A 13,376-nucleotide genomic window follows, 5' to 3' on the forward strand; every position below is an offset into this window, starting at 1 on the left:
AGCCAAATAATGAAGATGTGAACAAAGAAAGCAATGAAGAAACAAGGAAAGAGAGGGATGACAAAAGAAAAGAGTGTAGTGATAAGAGAACTCACGAAGAAACAAGGAGAAACTGTGTGGATAATCCATTGTCAAACCTTACTCAACAAATACAAACTCTACAACAATAGATACAAGACATGCAAAATGGGACAAGATCCAAGAAATATTCATTAGAAGATATATGCCCATATCCTTTTGATAAAAATCTAAATAAGATACCATTTTCGCAACATTGCGAGATTCCTAAATATGACAAATACGATGGAAAATCTAATCCTCAAGATCACATTAGGGAGTTTTGTACTATGAGCATGGAATTTTCTCATGATGAAACTTACCTTATGCATATTTTTCCTAGGAGTTTAAATGGACAATCAATGGAGTAGTTTTCAAGATTACCATCCAGAATCAAATCCTTTGAAGAACTTTTGAATAGGTTTATTTCACAATACTCCTACAATATAAGGAATGAAATAACAATGTTGGATCTCTGCAATGTTAAACAAAAGAATGGTGAATCCTTTATGATTTTCTTACAATGATGGAAACGCATGTTTAATAGGTATCCTCGAGATATACCTGGTCAAGAAAAAATGGACATATTCATTGATAATCTTATCAATGAAATGAGTTATCGACTAAGGATGCAATGTCCTCCCTCTTTTGCCAAAATGATCGAGAATGGTCTGAAAATAGAGAACACAATGGCAAAGAAAGGAGAGCTAAAACTTTACAATAATTCATACAACAACAACAACAACAACAGCAATGACAAACCCAAGTTCTGGTCAAAGAATAGGAATGTCAGTAATGAAGGGAATGGCGATAATAGTACTACAAAACAACAACAACCAATTTTTCATCTATCAAGACAAAGCCCAAGCAATAACAATCCAGAAAAAAATAAAGCCAAGTCCTTTTTCTCCAATCCTTGGAGGAAATTTACAAATATTGGAGAATCTTTGGAATTAGCTCTAAAGACTTTGCTTGCTAACAAATTGATTGTTTTACCAGAACCAAGAAGTTATGAACCACCAGTCAAGCCCAATTGGTGGAATGACAATCATTTTTGCAATTATCATCAGAATAAAGGACACCTAACAAATGATTGTTAAAGATTGAAACACCTAATCCAAGATCTAATTGATAATGGAACCATCATAGTGGATAGTCATAAGACAAACGAATCACACTTAGCTTTCAAAACTCCACTTCCGAATTATGACAAAGGTGAATCATCCCAATTAAAAGATGACAAAGGAAAAGCCAAAGTGAATTACACTTATACATACGATGATGTGGTAAATGTGATCATTGTTAACAAAAATCTATCTTCAGAACCAATCAATGTTATCACGAGAAGCAAAGCAAAGGTTACCTTTCCAGGTATAGCAAAAGACCCAAGACCCAATCCACAACAATACAATTTAGTAGAGAAATTACAATGAATACCCACTCAAATATCAATTTTGGAACTTCTCAAGGTTTCACCTATGCCTAAAGAAATTTTGGAGAAAGCTTTAGTGGAAACAACAATTTCAAAAGATTTGGATGTAGATCAGTTCCAAAACATGGTAGGACACCTTATAGCTCCTCATTGCTTATCATTTTCTAAAAAATGATGATGCATCCTTACAAGATCCTCACAATGCTCCTTTACATGTTGAAGTCTCCATAAATAAAACTCGTGTCAAACGTGTGCTCATAGATGGAGGAGTTGGCTTAAACATTTGTGCATTAAGTTTGATAAAAGCTTTGGGATATTCAGAGAATGCAGTAGACCCAAAAAAGAAAATAACCATCAAGGCTTATAATGAAGCAGAGCGTTCTTCTAAAGGAACTGTTGTGCTACCAATAAGGATAGTACCTGTGGAAAAGGATACATTGTGTCAAGTTTTAGATTTGAACCTCTCTTACAACATTCTTCTAGGAAGACCATGGATTCACAAGATGCAAGCAGTTCCTTCTACATATCATCAATGTGTGAAATTTCCTCATGAAGGAAAAGAGATCACTATAATTGCAGATTCCAGTCAATATTGGAATTATTTGAAACCCACACAAGATACAAGAATTCCGCATAATAGAGAATCAGTATATCCTACCAAAGAAATTCAAGCAAAGTTATGGGAAACTTTTGAAGAAAATCTCAAGTTAAATGATGAAGGAATGGGAAAATATTCTTTGCATAATTTTCCACTTTCCTCTAAGTCATATGGTAAGCCTACAGATATTCAATCAAAGCCATCAGAAAGATCAAAATATATGTTTAAAGGAACATTTGTTAGTGCTGGAAATCTTGAAGAAGAAAATGAAGACAAAGACATTCTTGGTTGGTTGTACAAGGATGAAGACAAAACTATAGCAACAACAACAGAAGTCAATATTCTCATAAAACAATATGGCAAAGGATATGAAATCATGCAAAAGATGGGATATGGAGGGAAAGGACCAATTGGTAAGCAACATCAAGGTATTTCAGAACCTATTTGTCCGCACTCATAATCTACAGAAGATAAATCTAGGCTGGGATATCTAAAGTCTAATAAAAAACAACATAATCATCAACAACAAAAATGGAGAAAGAAATCAGTTTCTAAAGAAGAAAATTGGCAAGAAGAGATACATCAAGCGGCTGAAATAGTAACCAATAAACAAAAGAAGTGAGAAGAACATGAAAAGAAAGAAGAGGAGATTATCATCAAAGGTGAAGAAAAATCTTGTCAACAAGTTCTAAAATACAAACAAAGGCAAAATCTGAACAAGATATTCTAGAAGCAGTAAAAATAGAGATGACAAAAATCAGAGAACTTTTTGCACCATAAGACATTCCGGTATGGTATGGTGGAGTAATCTTAGATCAGGATTTAGAGATAGATTCCAATGAGTATGAATGGGGTCCAAATGTATTATCTACTACATCAAGTAAGGAACACAATGAATATCAAGCAGATGTCATGAAAGAAGACTTGTCTATTGCAGAACAAAAGATGAAGTTAGAAAGAAGACAAGAGAAACTCAGAATTCAGAGAAAAGAGGCGTATGCAAAAAGAAAAGGGAATGACAAAGACAGAGAAGCAATGCCACAAGAAGTGCAAACAAAGATTAGATATGGAAGAACCATGGAAGAATTAAGAGATAGTCAAGTTGGATTGACTATTAGTCCAGAAGAAGTTGAATTTGAAAGAAGACAAAAACTAGCAAAAGAATCCTCTTTATCACATACACAGTATGTCAACTCCAAAATGTAAATGAGATCAATCAAGAAGGAATTTGCAATATTAAAGATGTGTGTATTGATATAATCCATTCATGTAAGGGACAAGCATCAGTTGAAGAACCACATGAGTGTGAACTACAAAATGCCAATATTAATTTTGTTAAGACTGATTTGGAAATGCTTGAGACAGACAATTCTCAAAAACATTTAATCTATGACAATACCTATTCTATGCTAAATTATGATCATTATGTCATGAACATTGAAACACCTAATGATGACAGTGATTATGATTTACCCCTTCTTCATCCTGAACTAATTGATTGGGAAAATTTAGACAACCCCAAACTGAATGTCTTTTCCAATGATCATGATTTAGCCGTGTACCTTAACATTGTTGAACCCATCCCACCTAAGATATCTCCCATTCTAGAATCAAGTGATGTTTCTCATAGTCAGGAGAATGCCAAATTTTCCAGTCACAAAAGTGAAATAAAGCAAGGAAAGAGACCTATTGTTTTTTATTAAGTAAAAATAGGTTTTAGGGGACCCGAAACCGTATTACAATTTGAAAGATAAGCATTAAAGAGATGAAACAAAACAGCTGCTAAATCCAGTACAAAAACTAGCAGCAAAGAAAAAGACAGCAAGAAGCCAACAAGAAGTTGGCTCCAAACCTAGCATTACAAGTTACTTGAAAACTTTAATAGATTCCTCAACATTTTGAACCAAGAGCATCATCGCCTTGGCCGCTTCCCTCAGGTCATTGTTTTCCTCTCTCAGCTGGCTATCTTTCGTATTGATCTCCATTCTAGTAGTGTTCTACCTTGTTCTACGCCTGGGAGTCTGGTGGGTGGTGTTGGAAGTTGGAATATCATCAATAACAACCAGCTTCTTTTCCTAATTTTTCCTTTCCAGATGATCCACCAAAGCATTCATGTTTTGTGATGAAACTTTGAGGACCTAGAGACTATGGTTCATGAAGTTTTTTAGAGCCCTCTTGGTACAATCAACCTTGGAGTTTATTGTCGAAAACCATTTCATGGAAACATTAGATCAATCAAAAGAGAAAACAAAGGACGTATTTGATGGTAAAAACCTCCTTGAGGTGCCAGAAGATGAAAAGTTTGACATTCTTCCTGCATATTTTTAAGAGAGATCTACTATCCTGATAGAACCAACAGAAGCAGTAAACATTGATACATCAAAGGATCCTAAAGTACTTTATTTTGCTACCTCATTATCAGAAAAAGAGAGGAAAGAATACATGAAATTCTTTAAGAAAAGACAAATAAATTTTGCTTGGCCTTATGCAGATATGCCAGGACTTAATCCAAATCTTATCATGCATCATCTTAATATGGATTTAAAAGAAAAACTTGTTAAGAAGAAGCTAAGAAAGATGCATCCGCACATTGCTCTTCTTGTAAAAACTGAGCTGATGAAACTATTCGAAGTGGGTTTCATAAGACCTGTTGCTTATCCAAAATGGGTTTCAAGAATTGTACTAGTATCAAAGCTAGATAAGAGCATAAGAGTTTGTACAGATTTCGGAGATCTGAATAAAGCATGTCCAAAAGATGATTTCCTGCTACCAAACATTAATATCATAGTGGACTTATTGGCAGGACACGAGATGTTTTCATTAATGGATGGCTTCTTAGGATATAATCAAATAAGAATTGCACCTGAAGATCAATAGAAGATAGCTTTCACCTATGCATGGGGAACATATTGCTGGAATGTTATGCCATTTGGGCTTAAAAATGCAGGAGCAACTTATCAAAGGGCTATGACGACAATTTTCCATGATATGATGCATACATTTATGGAAGATTATGTTGATGACATACTTGCAAAATCTCACACAAGAAAAGAACATTTGAACATTTTAAGCAAGATTTTTAACAGGCTAAAAAGATATCAATTGAGATTAAATCCCAAGAAATGTGCATTTGGGGTAACCTCTGGAAAGCTCCTGGGGTACATTATATCATCTCGTGGCATTGAAGTAGATCTTGAAAAAGTCAAAGCTATCATGGAGATGGAGTCACCTAATAACATAAGTCAATTGCGATCTTTACAAGGAAGGTTGCAATCAATCAAGAGTTTTGTTTCTCAGTTGGCTGATAGATGCCTTCCATTTACCCATCTTCTACATAAAAATGTTCCATTCAAATGGGATCTAAAATGTGAAGAAGCTTTCTTGCAAATAAAAGAATATCTTATAAGTCCTCCAGTACTAATATCACCAATCAAAGGGAAACCATTGTTACTCTATGTCTCAACAACAAGTGTATCAGTAGGCGCTCTCCTAGCTCAACATGATGATGAAGGAAAAGAAAGAGCAGTTTATTATATCAGTAGAACACTTGTTGGCTATGAATTAAATTATTCCTCAATCAAAAACATATGTCTAGCAGTTATGTTTGCAACTTAGAAGCTATGACATTATATGTTGATTCATTTTGTGAAACTAATAGCAAAGATAGATCCTCTCAAATATTTGTTGAGGAACTCAACATTGATAGGGAGACTAGCCAAATGGGTTATGATACTAAGTGAATTTGACATAGAATATGTTGACCAGAAAGCTATCAAGGGACAAGTCATTGCTGATTAATTGGCCGATGCACCTTTACAAAATGACATGCCTTTGCACATAGAATTTCTTGATGCAGATATCTTGATAGTAAGTACAAACTTTTGGGAGTTATACTTTGATGGTTCTTATACCCAATATGGATCAGGCGCATGAATCTTTTTCATCACACCTCAAGGACATACAATTCCAAAATTATATAGATTGCGATTTCCATGCACCAATAATACTGCAGAATATGAAGCATTGGCTATAGGGCTCAAAATGGCCATTGAATGGAATGTCAAAGAACTCCATGTCTACGGCGATTCACAACTTATCATTAATCAAATAAATGATGAATATCAAACAAAGGATGATAATCTTATGTCATACAAATAGCTAGTGGAGGAGTTTAAAGGATACTTTAAAGAAATCGCATTCACCTAGATTCCCAGAAATGAGAATAAAGCAGCAGATGCAATGGCTACAATAGAATCTCTCTTGCAAAATAAGGAGAATCAACAACATTACGAGTTTCTCGTGGAAGATATTTTAACCCCTACCATTCAATCCCAATATGCCTATCGAATTTGCCATATATCAGGAATCAGTCAATCCTTATACAGTCAAACCTACCAATATTTGAAAGATCATATCCTTCCTCTTGAATTATCCCATAATCAGACACAAAATTTTATTCGTCAATCCTCTCACTATACTCTAATTTCTGATATCCTATATAGGCATGGTCTAGATGGTACTTTGTTGAGATGTCTTGAAAAAGATGAATCTGAGAGAATTCTTAATGACATTCATGCAGGTATTTGTGGGACACACTCAAGTGGTTTAACATTGGCTAAGAAACTTCTTCATATGGGTTACTTTTGACCTACTATGGAAAGAGATTCATTCACATATGCTAGAAAATGTAAACAATGTCAAATCCATGAAAATCTCATTCATGCACCAACACAAGAGTTATATCCTATGACAGGATCATGGCCATTTTCACAATGGGGCCTTGATTTGGTAGGAAAGACCAATCCCTCATCTTCTAATGGACATAAGTTTATTTTGATTAATACTGAATATTTTACTTGATAGTTCTGATACTTAATGTTAATTACAGATGCCAAGCTAATAAGATGAGAGGGGGGGTGAATCATACAAACTTAATCTTCCATAAAAACAACAATTCAACCTCGGTAACATATACTTCAGTAATATAACCAAAACTGCTAAACATGCAAACTCAAAAGCATATAAACATCATAACACTCATAACACCAGATTTAACGTGGAAACCCAAATAGGGAAAAACCACCATGGGATTTCGGACCCACTAAGAAATATACTCTTCTAGATTATGCTCGGTTAAAAGCAAATCTTGTTAAAGATTACAAACACATTGCTAGATGTGACCCGGTTAAGGGATTTCCCTTAGATCTGTTAGGATCTTCACCTTGTTAGAAGTGACCTTGTTAAAGGATTTCAAACACTCAATCAGAATGTAAACCTTGCTAGAGGGTTTTACAAATAAGACTGTTAAGTCCACTCGGTTAAGATATTTTTTGTCACTTTACAAAATAACAGTAATAAAAATCTATCTGCAACTTCACATCTAAAATGCTAAAGCAGATTCTTATTTTCTCAATATAATAGGACTAATCTTGTCCATCTGTTGGGCTCTATACTCTATTATTCAAATAGGTCTTCAAGCTTCTATGCTCGGTAATCACTATGTAGCATCCCTATGCATACACTTGCCTGCATGCATTGTTTATCAACAGTTCCTTATTTATAAACAATTCGCCAACTGCTTAATCTCCTTGATCACATTTCCCATGATCAATCATAGCCATCAGATCTTCAAACTTTGACCAGGTTCAATGTATCCTTCGATCTGAAAATTTTTTACCCCACCTTGGAACTTGCATACATTTCTTGGAACTTGTGCTAGGGTATTGTGGTTCAATCTGAGCTATAGATCTTCCTGTCGATTTTCCTTTGCCATAAATTCTTTAACAAACTTCATTCATGACATACCAATCATTTAATAACAGCCAGCTCATCAGCTTCCTTCATTAAATAATGCTTTTATTCATTCAATGCATTCTGTTATTACTCAGTTGCAACTTGGTAAATACTAAACTTCACTCGATAGACATACTGCCTTCATTAACCGATAGCTATAACCTTAGGGTTTACCGACTAGGTTCTTTGCTCGGTAACATAGTATAGTATTAACCTTATAATCAATAACATATGTATGATATCAAAACAATCTAAACATCATGATCTCATCATTATCTAACTCAGTAATAGTTGCCCATTGAATAACTTATTCCTCCCCTTATTCATCATATTCTTTCTATGTCTTTTACCAACATCTTTATACTCATCAAATCATACTTCTCAAGATATGGCAACACCATACTGAATTAGAAAATCAATTTCTTGACATCAATGATAAAATAATAATATTAAGACAGTAAACATCCTTAATCAGTTATATCCATAATCATCAGCAACCTTCTCAATATCCTTATTGAAATGCCAACAATCTCTCCTTGTCTGTTATAATGCCAAATGCCAACAATCTCCCCCTATGGCATTGATGGCAAAACCAATTGATTTGACCTAATTGATTTGGATTGCTGTGAGATTCTCAAATGCTGAAATTCTCTCCCCCTGTCATCAGATTTCTCCCCCATACATTAGTCTTCTCCTCTTTTCTTCAGTCTTCTCCCCCTTTGACACCAATGCCAAAAAGTAAAGAACTAAAACATAATTTCTTCCTGTATGAAGTGATTTTCTGTTGTTGTGTGTCAACTTAGTCTCGGTCAGAGCATTTATGTCTTCAATTCCTATTCCCTGTATTTTTTCCTGCACACCTTTAGAAAACATCCTAAAGTGTGTAAATCAGCATCAACTCCTAAAAGATATTTTGTAGAGTCATCAAATTGATGCTTTCACCGAACTCGGTCAGTGAGTAGAAGATAGGGGCAGGACCCCTAACTTACTTCTGAGATATAAAAAAGTGTCCCTTGGCAGTGGCTTGGTGAAGATATCTACTATTTTTTCCTTTGTGCTAACATACTCCAACACCACTTTCTTCTCTTGAGCTTCTTCTCTAAGATAATGATATTTGATAGAGATGTGCTTTGTCTTAGAGTGCATAACAAGATTTTTTGAAATGTTAATGGCACTAGTATTGTCACATAATATAGTTACTGGCTCGGTAACTTTCTCATTTTAACCTTCCAACAGTTGTTTGATCCATGCTATGTTGGTACAATTCAATGTTGCAGCAGCGTATTCAGCTTCTGTTGTTGACTATGAAACACATCCTTGTTTCTTGCTAAGCCAACTCACTAGTCTTTCTCCTAAAAAGAAAGCTCCTCCACTTGTACTTTCCCTATCATCAATGTTGCCTACCCAATCAGCATCAGTATAAAATTTTAAATCAAAATCATTTCTTTTCTGATATACTAAGCCATAATCTTCAGTGCCTTTCAAGTATTTGAAAATTCTCTTGATTGTTGTCATGTGTGTTTGCTTAGGATCTGTAGAGAATCTTGCAACTATACCTACTACATGTGCTATGTTTGGCCTGCTGTGAACAACATATTGCAACTTTCCAATCATGGATCGGTAAAGTGTCTCATGAACAGATGCAGATTCATCATTCTTTGATAGTTTACAGTTGGTAGTCATAGGAGTACTTACTGGTTTTGAATCCTCCATTCCAAATTTCTTCAAGATTTCCTTTATGTACTTGGATTGAGTAATGAAAATCTCATCTTTCATTTGTAGTATCTGTAAACCTATAAAATACTTTATCTCACCGATTAATGACATCTCAAATTCTTTGCTCATTTCATTTCCAAAGTTCTTACATAGAGAGTCATTTCCACAAAAGATAATATCATCAACAAATATGGCTGAGATCAATATTCCATTTTCATCATTCTTCATGTACATGTTACTGTTTTCACTTGTTCTTATAAAACCAATCTTGATTAGATAAGAGTGCAATCTTTCATACCATGCTCTAGGTGCTTGTTTCAAAACATATAAAGCTTTGTTCAATTTACATACCTGATCTTTATTCTTGTCTTCAACAAATCCTTCAGGTTGTTCAATAAAAACTTCTTCTTCTAATATACCATTCAAAAATGCAGATTTGACATCCATTTGATATACCTTGAAATTCTTGTAAGCAGCATATGCCAATAATGTTCTTACTCCTTCAAGTCTTGCCACAGGTGCAAAAGTCTCACCATAATCAATTCCTTCATCTTGGGCATAACCTTTGCAAACTAGTCTTGCTTTATTTCGAATGACCTCACCTTTTTCATTCAGCTTGTTTCTGAAAATCCACTTTGTACCGATTACATTTTTGTTCTTCGATCTTGGGACCAATGTCCATGTGTCATTCTTCTTGATTTGATCAATCTCTTATGTCATAGCATTTATCCAATCTTCACTGTTAAATGCCTCTTTCACTATTCTCAGTTCAAATTCAGCTATCAGACATGTGTTCTATCTTAGTTTGTTCCTTGTCATCACTGGATCATCCTTATCTCCTATAATCTGACTTGATGCATGATGTCTTCTGACATACTTGGCTAATACAAGCTCGGTAGGCTCTGTATGATCTTCTTCATCACTAGGTAACTGAATATTTTCTTCATTTCCTTCTGCAGTTTTCTCGATAGGACTTGTCGGTTGAACATAGACAAATTCATCATAATCTTCTGGTTCTTTGGAATTTCCTTCATCATTTCTTTCTGCAAATTCATCAATTTTCACATTTGTACTTTCTACTATTTTGGTAGATGATTTGATCAGACATTTAAATGCTTTACTTCTAGAAGAATAACCAAGAAATGTTCCTTCTTCACTTTTCTGATCAAACTTGCCATTTCTATCATCTTTGTGTACATAGCATCTACTTCCAAAGATTTTAAAATAACTTACATTAGGTTTCTTGTCATACCAAATTTCATATGGTGTCTTCAAAGTTCCTTTCTTCAGTTGTACTCAGTTCAGGGTGTAAATTGTTGTGCTTATTGCTTCTCTCCAAAATGTTTGTGGCACTTTCTTTTCAATCATCAGGGTTCTGGCACAATCCACAATAGATCTATTTCTTCTCTCAGCAATTCCATTTTGTTGTGGAGTTCTCGGTGCAGAGACTTGTCTTTTTATACCATGATCATTGCAGAATACGTTGAACTCATCAGATGTGAACTCTCCTCCTCTATCTGATCTAAGACATTTCAGTTGTCTTCCTGTTTCATTTTCAACTCTTCCCTTGTACCATTTAAACATTTGAAAAGCTTATGATTTTTCTTTTAAAAACATAACTGACATCATCCTTGAGTAATCATCCACAAATAATATGAAATATTTATCACCATAATAACTTTGAACTTTCATAGGACCACAAAGATCAGTGTGCACAAGATCTAAAATTCCCTTGGCAGTGTAGGACTTACTTGTAAAGCTTGATCTTGTCATTTGACCCATCTGGCATCCTCGGCACATAGAATTCTTAGGTTTTTCAAAACTCAGTAGACCTCTTACTTAGTGCTTCTTGCTTATTTTGATCAGATTATCAAAATTTACATGACAAAACCTTTTATGCCATAACCAGGTATCATCTATCTTTGCATACAAACATTTGTTCCGAGTTGAGTCAAGGTGAAATGTGTTACCTTTTGTTTGTGTCCCAGTAGCAGCTAACTTTCCATGCTTGTCATGAACTTTGATAATTCCTTTTTGAAATTCTATTCGGTATCCTGTATTGTTTAGTTGTGCTACACTCAACAAATTGTATTTCAAACCTTCAACCCAATAAACATCATTGCATCTTGCATTGTCAAGAAGTGTTATGGATCCTTTACCTTTTACTGAACATGGTGCATCATTACCAAATCTTACATAGCCTCCATCATAGTCTTCTAACATAACAAACTTGTGTTTATCACCTGTCATGTGATGTGAACATCCACTATCTATGATCCAAGAATTATTAGTATTTATGTGAGATATTAGGGCTTTTTCTTCATACCTTTCTTCATCTGATCCATCTTTGATAGCCACATAAACTACTTCCCCTGTATCAGTTTCATCTGATTTATCATCATTGGATTCCTCATCAGCTATTAAGAATGACTTTCTATCTCTTCTTCTAAAGTCTCGGTGTCCTCTGTAATGATTATCTTTCTATCTATCATCTCAGTAATATCTCTTTTGAGTAGAATCTTTGTCAGGACAGTTAGAAGCCATATGTCCTATCTTATCACAATTGAAACATTTCAAAGGTAGTTTTCCTTTATACTTACCTTTGCCTCTCGGTAACCTTCTAGCTAATAGTGCTTCAAACTCTTCTTGCTTTCTAATTTCCTCATACAGTTTGTGTACTTCCTCCATGTTCTTGCAAAATCTTTCACTTGCTCCACTGTGATCCCCTTTAGTGTACTTACTCATTCTATCATTGTAATCATCAAATTCACCAATATGAAAAGAACTAAATGCAGATTCAACTTTATTTACCGATGACCCACTGTTATCAAAGTTACTTAACTCAAATGCATGTAGCTTACCAATAGTAGCATCTAAAGAAACTAGCATATTGGGTATAGACCTCAATTCATTGATTGCAGAGACTCGGATTGCATAAGCTGGTAGAAGGGTTCTTAACAACTTACTTGTTATATCCTTTTCTTCAATAGTTCCACCTGCTCCTTTGATTTGATTGACAATCTCCTTTAGTCTTGTACTGTACTGGGTTATGTTCTCACCTTCGTTCATCCTCATAGATTCAAGTTGTCCTCTTAGACTATCCACTTTTTCTCTTTGAACATGTTCATCTCCACCATACATAGATATGAGCTTGTCCCACATTGCCTTTGCATCATTGCAGCCTTCTAGATCATTGAACTTTGAATTGGTCAATGCAGATGTTATTTCAATCATTGCTTGGCTATGTTCTTGTTTTGCCTTTATCTCTTCCATTGTCAATGGATAGGTGCTTGGTGTGATGAAATCATTCTCCAGATAATATACAACATATTCTCCAACTCCTGATAGGTGCAGCTTCATCCTTTTCTGCCATGTAGAGAAACTTGACTTGTTCAGCTTCGATGCATCCCTCTTATACATCTTTGGATCTTTGCCTCAAGTACCTTTAAAATTTCTCTTTCGGAGTCCAAAGCTCTGATACCAATTGATAGTTCTGATACTTAATGTTAAGTACAGATGCCAAGCTAATAAGATGAGAGGGGGCTGAATCATACAAACTTAATCTTCCATAAAAACAACAGATTCAACCTCGGTAACATATACTTTAGTAATATAACCAAAATTGCTAAACATGCAAACTCAAAAGCATATAAACATCATAACACTCATAACACCAAATTTAACGTGGAAACCTAAATACGGAAAAACCACTGTGGGATTTCAGACCCACTAAGAAATATACTCTTCTAGAGTATGCTCGGTTAAAAGCAAATCTTGTTA

Source organism: Cryptomeria japonica, chromosome 2 (genome assembly GCF_030272615.1).
Source record: "Cryptomeria japonica chromosome 2, Sugi_1.0, whole genome shotgun sequence".
Lineage (NCBI taxonomy): Eukaryota > Viridiplantae > Streptophyta > Pinopsida > Cupressales > Cupressaceae > Cryptomeria > Cryptomeria japonica.